This window comes from Armigeres subalbatus, chromosome 3 (genome assembly GCF_024139115.2).
Source record: "Armigeres subalbatus isolate Guangzhou_Male chromosome 3, GZ_Asu_2, whole genome shotgun sequence".
Taxonomy (NCBI): Eukaryota; Metazoa; Arthropoda; class Insecta; order Diptera; family Culicidae; genus Armigeres; species Armigeres subalbatus.
Genome location: NC_085141.1, coordinates 73,017,840 through 73,029,725, shown reverse-complemented (window position 1 = coordinate 73,029,725; position 11,886 = coordinate 73,017,840). Strand labels below are relative to the sequence as shown.

The window sequence follows — 11,886 nt, the reverse complement described above, 5'->3', positions numbered from 1 at the left end:
GATTGAAAGGTAATTACGATTAGAAACTCCGCAGTTAATAGCTTTGTAAGTGTTCTATTAATACAATTCATCGAGGCGGCCTAGACCTTGTATTGGTTTTTGGTTGTGAAGCAGCCAGTCAGTTGTATATGGATTCAGTTGTGACTTGTGATGTGAGTGAAGAAGGATAACCGTAAACCTAAACATAAGGGTTGAGAATTATGAATGTCTTTTTTGGGGTTTTGTCCCTGTTCAATTTAAAATTAAAAGTTTGAAAAAAAAAAATGATTTACCATTCTTACAGAGCAATATTTGCTTCTTTGAACATTCTATTGATTCCACCATTTGACTGTAACTTAGCAGATACATTTTCCATCTACGACGACTTGTTAACAAGATAGTAAAGACATTATCACTGTTGAGGCACTGAGGAATATATATGTAATAACAAACCTGAACTTGTAAGTAATGCCGAGAAAATTTCATTATTAGCACTAGGGTAAATTGCCAAATGTTTACCGGCTATTTTTTTCGCCTATTGTTGAACGTCCGCGCGTTCAACAATTAGCGAAAAAATGAGCCGGTAAACATTTGGCGATTTCCTCTAGTTATTTTTTCAGATTTATAATTATTTGATATGGTTTGTGCAATTCAAATGAAACCAACGAACCGCTTCAGTGATAAATATTTGTAAAGCACATAATAAACTGTGGGCAAATAAAAAGTAACTGTGTCTTAGTTTCGGATCACATATGGATGAAGAAAAATAAACTCTCGTTCATTGAATAAATGCACCGACTTCAGTGTTGGAATGAGCCAACCTTATCGGGTTAGCTACTCCAAGAAAAGTATTATTAGTCATTGTGGTTTGTAAATCTTATCGACACATACCAACATACATATTTTGTATAAGTACAGTGTAAGCGCAATGCCAGTCAATGTTCTTTATTCCTATAATTCGATATTTCATTGGTCTTCGATATTCCATAAATAGTTATATTCATCTTTCGATAGTGACCCATAGGGGATGTACCGTAGAAAAGCGCATAGTTATCGGTTATTTTAGTATGGACAACAATTACATCGCTTTCTCGCAAATAGATGTTTACTGCAGCGAAAGAGCTCAACTCGAGTCAGAACCAGACCTTAGCGCTTACGCCATTCGTAAATTAAACAATAATAAATAAAAATTTCACACCCATCCTGTTTAACCCTCTGCTTGCCATGGATCCATTGCCAGGATACAAACAAACAGACATTTCTAAAAAGTTATTCTTCATTAGGTTTACTGGGTTCACTTAAACTATTTTACATTTAATCAAGGATCATCAGAGCTTAATTCGGTAGTTATCTATATTGCTCTCGTATCTCGAATTACATTCCAATCGAATCCTTAATTTACTGTCTCGCAATCTTTTTTGACCAAACCGTTGATTTTATAATTTCCGCGTGTCGAAACGTTAAACGAATGAAACAATCGTTCCAATTATATAAGCCGCATAGTTGTTGCTGAAGGAAACATTCTTCCGCAAAGTTGGTGTTAGAGTGGAAGTTAGCAGAGCCGTAAAAGAGCGATTTATTTCCAGTACATCACCATAGAAGGAACCACTTCAAACACGGTTGAACTAAGCTTCATTCCATCAACCCATAAACAGATGTTTTGTTCCACAAGTATCATCGAAGAATATAATCTATATATTTTTCGCGATATAAAAAAAACCTTGGGAAGTAGAGGGTTAATATCTGCAACGTAACAACTTTGACTGGTTTTCCTACTAAAATTCTCAACAACCAACGCAGTAGTATTATCGATGGATGCATGTGGTCGCAACCATGGTCTACGTGATTTTTGCAACAGTCTTCTTATCTATTAGAAACGGATTTTGGCGATTTGAATCAAGTGAACGGCGATCGGTTAGCACCGCCGTCGGTGGCGGCAGGAGCTGCGTTGCGTCGGCGCGCTGCGCATCCCCGCACGGGTCGGTAGGACGAACGTCGCGCGGGGTGTGAATTTCACCCGCCCGCCGATGAAGACATGCGATTGCGATTAGTACTGCGTTGATTCTGGAAGCTATCACTCTCGCTTCAGTCCCCGGTGTGCATTTGCGGATATACGCAGCTGACCACTGATACTAAGGTGAATATTTTTTTAATAGATTTAAATTTGAACTCTGTAAGTATTATTGGTCGACGATTGTGTTTGGCGGTTTATATCACGTGGTGTTGTTGCAATCTTCTTGCATCAGGATTGCCGTACGTAAATCAAGGAATACATGGAATGCAGCAAGTGATTTGGTGGAGCATAATTGCAACTGAAGTGTGTAACGGCATTTTTATTGACATAAAAATAATGAATGCAATTATTTGAACTCAAATTTGGTGATTTGACAGAGTGGTTCGATTGAAAACTGTGATTTCGATTATTAAATTAAATTTTAGACAAATTAGGGTACACGGTGAAGATTTTTAGTTTGCGGGGTTTTATGCAGTTCTATTGAAGTGTCAGAAAAATAGAAGCCGATACATACTTGAAGTCACAGCTAAAAGTGATTTTATTATCTCCAGCCATATACTGTGATGTAGCTCATTGAGCAAAATTTTTGTAATTTAACGATAAACAGAAATTTTAGGAATTCGGATAAATTACATAACGAAAACATACCTATAACAAATGAGTATATTTTGGCTGTATTCTTATGGGTGATATATAGAGGTTGATTCCCAAGTATTAAGTAAATGTGTGTATGTATGTGTATATGTGTGTGTGTGCGTGTGTGCGAAATAAAAAAAAACATTTTTGGGGTTCTGGGGGATTGCATGCATTTTTACGCGACTTTTCTTGCGCATATTTGGGGATTTACGCCGTTTCACGTGAACAGCGAGAAAAATTTCAATTAAGTTGATTTTTACGCAGTTCCTGGTATTCATGCAGTTTTTTACATGATTTTCGCAGAACGTGTCCCCGCGTAAAAACATATTCCAGTGTATGTATAAATACGTATTTATATTGACAATTAAATGATTCATTCATTTATTTAGTTTACATCTAAACAGATAACACTGAATCAACAATTTGACGCCACAATATACGGTTTGAGGCCGCATCTCTCCATCCACGAATGAGCCCCACGCTCCCCAAGTCGTTTTGCACCTGGTCTGCCCATCTCGCTCGCTGCGCTCCACGCCGTCTCGTACCCGCCGGATCGGAAGCGAACACCATCTTTGCAGGGTTGCTGTCCGGCATTCTTGCAACATGTCCTGCCCATCGTACCCTTCCGGCTTTAGCTCGTGGTTCATTGTTCGCCGCCACACACCGTCTTCTTGCACATCGCCAAAGATTGTCCTAAGCACCCGTCTCTCGAATACTCCGAGTGCTTGCCAGTCCTCCTCGAGCATTGTCCATGTTTCATGTCCGTAGAGGACTACCGGTCTTATCAGCGTCTTGTACATGATACAATTAGTGCGGTGGTGAAACTTTTTTGACCGCATTTTCTTCTGGAGCCCGTAGAAGGCCCGACTTCCACAGATGATGCGCCTCCGCATTTCATGACTAACATTTTAATCAGCTGTTAGCAAGGATCCTAGGTAGACGAATTCCTCGACCACCACGAAGGTTTCTCCGTCTATCGTAACACTGCTTCCCAGGCGGGCCCTGTCGCGCTCGGTTTCGCATGCATGTACTTTGTCTTCGATGCATTCACCACCAGTCCAACTCTTGTTGGTTCACGCTTCAGACGGGTGTACAGTTCTACCACCTTTGCAAATGTTCGGACGACAATGTCCATGACATCCGCGAAACAAATAAATTGACTGGATCTGTTGAAAATCGAACCCCTGCTGTTACACCCGGCTCTTCGCATGACACCTTCTAGCGCTATATTGATCTATCACCTTCTCTCAGTCCCCGGCACCATTCGAACGAACTGGAATGTTCGCCCGAAATCTTCACACAGTCTTGCAATCCACCGTTGCACTAAGGAGTATCTCACCCCAAATCCTGGCCAAAAGTCAAAAACAATATTTTTAGATATCTCCATATTATTTTTCGTTTTTGTACTCTCAAATACTAATACTAACTTGCCCTGGGATTTTTGGATCAATATTGATTACTTGTGAGTAATGCTGGCTGCCAAAACTTCAGCATAATTTACATGCTAGTTTTATCGCAATTGTCAATGAAAAAATGTTCATGTTGTATCGTGTTTTTCTGGGTTTTTATTGATTTTTAAGATGAAAATCAATATATGCATCAATAATGAGGGTATGTAAAATCGTTTCCAAGCATGATTCGATCTGAAATTGTTTTTAGGTGACCCATAATGATGATATTAATTGCTAGCTTTTTTTACCTTTTTTACAATAATATGTTTTACAACATTAAACTTTTGATTAGGTTCCAAGCCCGATCAAGCAACAAAATTGTCAACGTTGGAAAGATTGAAGTTTCCTCAATAAGCTCCACGAAAAACATTTCACGCATCCTCACGCAATCGTGAGTTATTTTCAATTGAATATAGTGAAGTTTTCTAAGAGAAGATAGGCGAAAAAAATAAATATTAATGATTTTAAGCGACAAAGCTCATAAAATGGTTTGATTTCAACGAAAAACTGGACTTTGATGAAAAGCATACGAATTTTTCGGATGTAAAAGGTTGTTAAGAAATAAAGCGATTGAAATGCAACGAATTTATCTGATCTGCTCCATTGATTGTAATATCAATACATTATCCAGGGACTTTAACATTATCCTATGACAAATTGATATAGTTGAAGTGAACAAACGAAGCACATTTTCAGCAATCTTAGCAAGTAATAATTAAAGAATGAAAATTAACATAAAAACCATACTCATTGACAGAGTCAGAGGAGGACACCACTCGTCGCAAGCACGCTGTAGTTCCCAAAGGCAGCGTTCTTACGCCAAGTCGTGCTTTACCTAATAATAACAACTGACGCCGCCGGTGGTCATACTTCACTACTAGTGTAATACAAAGAGCACAAAAGCAATAAAATACGCTTTACTGTTAATTTGATGCATTTACAGCCGACAAAATGATTGGCATAGTTTTGGCCACGCTTTTATACTGCGTACTCCTATGTGCGTTGCTTTGATCAGTCTGGTAAGCTTCCCAGGGAAGCCGTTCTCGTCCATAATTTTCCATAGCTCTACGCGGTCTATATTGTCGTATGCCGTCTTGAGACCTTGGGACCTTGGGACCGTTGGGACCTGGTATTCACGGCATTTTTGAAGGATTTGCCGTGCAGTAAAGATCTGGTCCGGTGTCGAGCGGCCGTCAACGAAGCCGGCTTGATAACTTCCCACGAACTCATTCACTAATGGTGACAGACGACGGAAGGTGGTCCGGGATATCACTTTGTTGGCGGCATTAAGGATGGTGATCGCTCGAAAGTTCTCACACTCCAGGTTGTCGCATATAACCCCTTCCTTCCACTCCTCCGGTAGCTGTTCAGTTTCGCAGATTCTGACTACCAGTTTGTGCAGGCAAGTGGCTAGCTTCCCAACAAACAATTGAAGCTGAATAAGCTAATTTTTAACCGAAGAAGCTTATTTTCGGCTGTATAAGCGCTTTATTAGTCTTCAACGTCTGTTGAGTTTTCCGGGCCCATCTTGATGAGCTCAGCTCCGATAGCAACCTTGCCAGCTGCTTTATTGGTCTTTAGCCGTTGGATGGCATCCTTAACTTCCCGTAAGGTGGGGGCTGGTTGGCTTTCATCGTCCGCTGAACTGACGCAGTCATCTCATCCGCTGCCTTGACTTTCACTGCCTGTACTCTCCGCGCCATTCAAATATTCCTCGTAGTACTGCTTCCATCTTTCGATCGGCATCCATCTTCCATCTCGCGGCACGAAGCCTTTGCGGGATGCGTTGAGCTTCTGATAGAACTTGCGTGTTTCTTGAGAACGGCACAGCTGTTCCATCACCTCGCACTCCGTTTCTTCTAGGCGGCGTCTCTTCTCCTGAAAAAGACGGGTCTGCTGTCTCCGCTTCCGTCTATAACGTTCCACGTTCTGCCGAGTACATTACTGCAGCGCGACCGTCCGCGCTGCGTCTTTCTCCTCTAGAATCTGTATGCACTCATCGTCGAACCAATCATTCCGTCGACTTCTTCCCAAAAATCCGACGTTGTTCTCCGCTGTGTCGTTGATAGCTGCTTTAACTGTATTCCAACAGTCCTCTAGAGGGGCCCCATCGAGCTCACCCTCTTCCGCCGGCAACGCCGCCTCGAGATACTGCACGTATGCAGTGACGACATCAGGTTGCTTCAGGCGCTCTAGGTCGTACCGCGGCGGTCGTCGGTACCGAACATTGTTGATGACGGATAGTTTTGGGCGCAGTATAACCATCACCAGATAGTGGTCAGAGTCGATGTTAGCGCCACGATATGTACGGAAAGCTGTGTTGGAAGTAGGTGCTGCAAATTGTCATATTCTTTGAGGCGGCGAAATCAATTAGTCGTGGGCCTTTTTCGTTTGTCAGCCGGTGAGCGCTGAACGGTTGAACTTCCCAATAGTCAGTCTAAACTTCTCCTCTGGGCAAACCTGAGTGTTCAAATCTCCTATGATGATTTTGACGTCGTTGCTTGGGCAGCTGTTGTACCAGTTGCGCGTTTCAGTGTTTCCGGAGTGTGGGCTATGGACGTTGATTATGCAGAAGTTGAAAAACCGGCCTTTGATCCTCAATCTGCACATCCTCTCATTGATCGGCCACCACCCGATCACGCGCCTTTTACCCTATCGCCCATCACTATGAAAGCTGTGCTCAGCTCGTGTGTGTTGCCGCAGCTCTGGTAGATGGTATAATTACCTCTAGACGTTCGCAACATTGATCCCTTCCAACAAACTTCCTGCAGCGCTACGATGCCGCATCCACGGACGCACATCGGCGAGTATGCGTGTGCTCCGGATGAAGTTGAGAAATTTGCAGTTCCATGAACCGAGTTTCCAATCGCTAGTCCCTTTTCGTCGCAGTGGTTCCGGTCTGCCTCTCCTGTTGATTGTTCGTTGCGTGAGTTTTTTTTTATAGGCTGGCTTGCAGGGCCTGACACCAAACCCCCTAAATTTCCGGAGGACCATTTATCCTTATTTCCGGTGGACCATGGACAGTTTCATTAGTGTCCCTCGCTGGCACTCGGACAATGATCAGCCGATCGGGAGAACAGACGCTGTTGTGAGCCGGAGAACAGACGCTTAGTAAAATTTGCACCTCCGGAGCAAGCATACGATGTCAGCATACGACCATAGTTCAGACCGGTGTTGATTACCTGATCTTAGTATTCCGGCCAACGCCACGAGGAGGTAGGGATAAGAGTTGCTGGGTAAGATACTAATGACCGCGAGTTGGGGTCTATTTTATTCCTTCAGGTACGTGAAATACCAATGGTACGCTTCACCCAGCATTTGTCGTGCCGACAATTAAATTATAGTTTCCGCTAATTTGCCTGCATAAGAGTTAGCTCCTATATGCTGCCAATATTGCACAATAGGAAAAAGGAGGTATTTTTGGCCGAAATTATGAATCTTACATAATAAATAGTATTTTTATATGATCCAGCCCATTTTTTTTAAAAGGAAACAAAAGGAAAGAATTTTACGATGAATGCTCTTTGTTACGAGCAGATAAATTAAGGATAAGTGCTTAAAAATAAATGTGCTTTTTGATTTATTTCTTTATTGAGGCTTCGTCGCCATGAACCTCTGGGTCTACCTCTGCTGCGATGTTCCGCTTGGTTCCAGTCTAATGCTTGTTTACAGATTTCGTTTCCGCCCCTACCTACGTAGAGTGTGGCCGACCCAGCCGCACTTCCGATCCCGAATTTCTGTTGCTCTGGTGACAACGACGATAGAGTTTGTTGTTTGAGATCCAGTTGTGAGGCTACCAGGCCCGAATTATATACCGCAGGCATCTGTTGATGAACACCTGCAGCCGTTGAGTGTTCTCCACTGATACACAGCATGTTTCGCTAGGGCATAACGGCACAGTTTCACGTTAGAGTTCAAAATTCGTATTTTGGTGCGTTCATTTATCTGCCTGTTTCACAGATATTCTTTAACTTGCAAAGGTAGCTCTTACTTTCTTGATCCGTGCGCCTATGTCGATCTTGGTACCGCCGTCTGACGCCAAGGGGTCACCGTGTTTACATCCAACGATTTGGTTTTGTTGACGTTGGTGACTAAACCTGCCGACAAGGAGCGCTCGGCAAGGTCGATGAGCTTACTCTGCATATCAGTGTGCCGTTGCGCGAGGAGTGCAACGTCATCAGCCAATTCAAAGTCGTTTAGGTGCTCCATGGCGATAGGCTGCCATAACAGCCCGCGGTTTGGTTCACGGTCAATCGCATATACCAGAATCTCGTCGATTACGATGAGGAACAGTAACGGTGATAGAATACTTCCTTGCCTCACACCAGCTACGACCCGGATAGGGTCGGACAAGACCCCATTGTGCAGCAAGCACTCTACACGAAGAGGCCTCGTACTGTGCCTCGATGAGGCCGATGATTTTCTCAGGAACCCCCTTGTAGAAGCAAAGATAATATCCTGTGCTCAGATGATATTGCAATGCCTGCATAAAACTAATTTTCAAATAACCTTCCTTAGATTTTTTCTTAGAAATTTTCACCTAAAACTAAATCCGCGCGAAACCCTAAAATCGTTATGTAAATCCGCGCCAAATCCGAGAAATCCGCGAAAATCGCGAAATCCGCGTAGTCGTAACAACCCTGTGCGTTCTGCTTGATTCGCTCTTCTTTCAAGGTGATTAGATAGTCGAGAGAAAGTATCAACGCCTCCTATTCAGTGTGCTAGAGTTCCAGACTCATAGAGATCTTCATTTTTAGAATGCTTGAATGGATTCTTCTATCAGCGCACCGTAACGACGCTCATTGTTGTGTTACCAAGTGATTCGCTTCACTCCATAGGCTTCCATTGGTGAACGTTGAAGATCATTAAACGGTAAATCATTGAACGTCCAATTTCAAAGATCTTAGGAAGCTCATAACTTGCCCCGCGCAGAGCATCAAGTTGGCTTAGATTTACGGTTACATGTTACCAATCTCTTACCTTAAAAGGCTTGTTATGCGATTGACACATCAGGAAACTTATTTATTTATCTATAGACGGATAAAATGATAACAGTTTCTCGGTTGGTATCAGAACAGAGGCGCATAATGAGCAAAACGACTTGATTGCTATATAGCGCATTTAGAAAATCGAATGTGCTAATCTTTAGCAATTAAACCTACTGGGGCTTGCTTGCTCCTGGATCACTCATGCAGTATCGGTTGCATTGTGATGTAAACAGCGGACTTTGTTTAATAGGTGTTGTACGCTATGTACAACGGTATGAGTCAGCTTGTCGACCTCAAAATCATTGAGAATACCAAAAAACGACATTCTACGGTGGGCTGGTTAGATTAGGGTAGTGTGAATAGGGACATGGAAAATGTGAATAAAAGCAGAAAAGTTTCAATAGAAATTGTTTGCAATGAGCGGTGATACGAGTGGTGGTTCATTATTTCAGTGAAAGTGCCCACTATTCGTACAGAGCCCATAATACGCATATAAACCTCCAAGTAAATGTTACAAAGCTCTAGTAGTTAACATTGGAATCAAGTTTTAATTAGTTTGGTACAAGCTTGAATAATAAATTTGCCGCTGTGTGGGGGAAAAAATAATGAATTATGGAAATTCTTCAAAGTTATATGTTGTTCAAAATTGACCCATTCTCTCAAATGAAATAGTTCAGCGGTGACGATGGAATGATTCAATCGTTCATTCAAAATAATTGCCTACATTACGGCTCTTACCAAATATGTATGGCAAATCAACTGAAGGCTTGGCCCAATCTCACCCCTTTTTTGAATGCATTGCTCGTTGCTACGAAAAACCAGAACCGTTATATAAATATTAATAAAATTCTATAAAACAACAACAGATTATCGTAACATGATAACCAGGTATCCATTGATCTAAAAACTAGTTATGTAATAGATTTGTAGGACATTACTGACACTATTTTAATACGGGTTCATTCGCTCAATAGTTTTACATTCAAATTCTAAGCATTATCGTACGAGCACAATTAGTTCTTGGAATTTGTTTTGTGATTTCCTAGACGTGGATTTTAATATAATTTCGAACCGTTCGAAGTTTTCATCAAAATTCGTAACAGTTTCTGAGATATTAGGAGTTGAAACATTTTTCGTTTTTGGCCCAATCTTACCCCCTAGGCCCAATGTCACCCCGAACGACGGTAATAAAAAGGTTTTAGCTCTAAGGCTCTGTCTCATTTGGAGAATTAAACTTAAAAGTGACAGTTAGAAAATTAGCAAATAACCCAATCATAAGAATGGTTGGTGCTACCCAGCAATTGCAATAAGACATCGATGTGCATCGATGCAAAATGATTCGATATCTGTCAAAAATAATCTTGCTCTGCGAGCAGGGTTATTTGATAATTATTGAAATGTCACTTTTAATTTTAATTTCAGTTTGATTCTCCAAATGAGACAGACCCTAAAAAGCAATAAAAACAATTTTTTGGAGTTGTTGCCAAAATCGGGAAGAAAATGATGCCAAAAACGGTTGTTGCCAAAATCGGGGGTAGACAAAAACGGTTGTTACCAAAATCGGGATGGGACTGTAATTTCACAAAGTAAAAATAACGGCACAAAGGAAGATAGGCATTGCCCTCTCACAACTATAGGATTATCGGTAGTGCTGGCAGAAATAATGATTTTTTGCATATGGTTTGAACAATCAATTTTTGAAAGCGTAATAACATTTTTTGTAGACCTTCCAGCTACGTATCTTCTTCGGCAAAGTGTTTCGATGTCTTTTTAACTCTACGCTAACGTATTGATTTACAGGATGGACGTTAAATTGAAGCCGCTAATAGCAAAAATATATAAAAGTACATTTTCCCCCATTCTAATCTTTATAAAAATTTAAAACGCGGAAAGCGAGGACGCAATCAATCGAGCCCATATTTTGCACAATTGATTGGGGTCCCAAAACGATTATGAAAAATCTTGATCTCACTCACTTGAATACACAACTAAATCCCGGGTTTGGTGATTTACTGATGATATCCTATAAGCAAGTCAATAATACGGCTATAGCTCCGATGCAGGGCCAAATAACAGTAGGTATTACTGTTTTCATTTTCAATAGCACTAGAGTAATTCGACATGCACTTATACACTAAGGATACGAATAATGCTACAATAATGGATCTAACAACTGGTCGCAGTGGCACACCCTAATAGAAAAAAGGGGATTGTATCACGAATAACAAGTAGCATGTAATCCATATCTATGAGATTACGTGCAAAAAATAGAAAAAAAAAATCAATAATCTTATCTCGCATTTCTGCTCAAATGCCTTGCTACCTACACACATTTCATTTCCATTCTAAAAGAAAAGCAATGTTTTGACACGCTAAGAATTGTATCTTTTTCATCATAACTGCTATCATTATTGTGGAATTAAATTACCGTTATTGATAAGACAAAATCAACATTCGGCAGTTATTACATAATTTACATTACAATAATAGAGTATACAGACTGAAAGCTTATATAACGAGCAGGGTTCGTAATGCTCACTGAATCCCAGGATGCATATGCATATGCACATGCTCACTCACTAAAATTTTCGGCGAGACATCGCTTTTCTGGAAAGAAATCTGCAGGATAATAACCATTAATAACTCACTTCAATTTCTGGTTTGATCGTTTTCTTCTATATTCGAGCCTTATCGTGCAATCACCAATGCAAACCGTAGTACCCTTTGTGGATCAAATAATCTGTTGCCTATATCTGGCTAGCGTGATGGTGTGGCTAGAGTGCGCGCAGCACTGCACTGATTGGCAATTAAAAAAGTA

The 11,886-nt window shown here is 41.1% G+C and overlaps 1 protein-coding gene across 1 annotated transcript in view; it reads left to right on the top strand.

The window, feature by feature from the left end:
- The first annotated feature begins 1,959 nt into the window (after nt 1-1,959).
- LOC134225239 (uncharacterized) overlaps nt 1,960-11,886 on the top strand; it is an 85,082-nt gene continuing 75,155 nt past the window's right edge. Inside the window, exon 1 of the mRNA XM_062705150.1 lies at nt 1,960-2,116. The gene's annotated coding sequence lies outside the window, so the exon portion shown is untranslated. The remainder of the gene's footprint in view (nt 2,117-11,886) is intronic.